The sequence below is a fragment of the Myotis brandtii genome, unplaced genomic scaffold (genome assembly GCF_000412655.1).
Source record: "Myotis brandtii unplaced genomic scaffold, ASM41265v1 scaffold13, whole genome shotgun sequence".
Classification (NCBI taxonomy): domain Eukaryota; kingdom Metazoa; phylum Chordata; class Mammalia; order Chiroptera; family Vespertilionidae; genus Myotis; species Myotis brandtii.
The window spans coordinates 4,799,233-4,800,131 of record NW_005354595.1 but is presented as its reverse complement, the minus strand read 5'-3'; positions in this window follow the sequence as shown (position 1 = coordinate 4,800,131).

Below are 899 nucleotides of genomic sequence, written 5' to 3'. Positions count from 1 at the left end.
TTACTCACTTATTTCAGCCCTTTGTATTCAGCATGTCTCTATCGAAATAAACCTAAGTTTCTATGAAAATTGAAGCTTTTGTCTTTTTGCGGCCCACATAAACTTAAACCTTGTTTATTTGTCCCATGTTAGCCTTTGAGTTTGACATGCTTGACCTAGAAGATAGTTCTCTTGTAAAGGGCCAAGCTGATGTGACTGCTGAGGTGGTTTTAATAATATTTTATTTTTTTTTAGAGCAGGTCTTTATAAAACATGCCGTTGTGACTTGCAGCAGGCTTTGTTTCAAGTGGGCTGTCCTGTCTGAAGGCACATCATTAACACTATCTTTTGGTTGGGAGGTAGGTGTGTACCAAAGCGATGGGATGATGGACTGGATGCTGACTTTCTCACTTTTTCATTCGGTAGACCACAGTCCTAAAAGCCTTCTTGTTTCATTTATATATATATTTTTTCCTGATGGGGATTTTAAAGAATTTAATGGCACTATAGTCAGAGATAATGCAAAAAGTAGTGCCCAATCACAATTTATTATTAATGTGGTTCATATTATGGAAGACTCAGGGAGCAGTTCCATTTAGGGGTCTATTGGGTATAGGTGTGTGAGTGAGAGGGGAAGGGGTGCTCATGTTGTCAGTGATGATGTTAAAAGCTGTGTTGTACCAAGGGAGTCTTAACATTTCATTCATGATTGCAACTGATATAGAAAAGTTGGTTACAAATGACAACACAACTCAGATGATCTTAAAAAATGGTAGAATTTATTGATGCACACAATTCAGGCATGGTTGAATTCAGGTGCTCAAATAATGTTACTCTGTTGGATTCATCCTAAGGAAGGCGTTTTTGAACTCGTGGCAAAGGTGGCCTTGAGCAACTCAAGGCTTTTATTGTCTTTACAA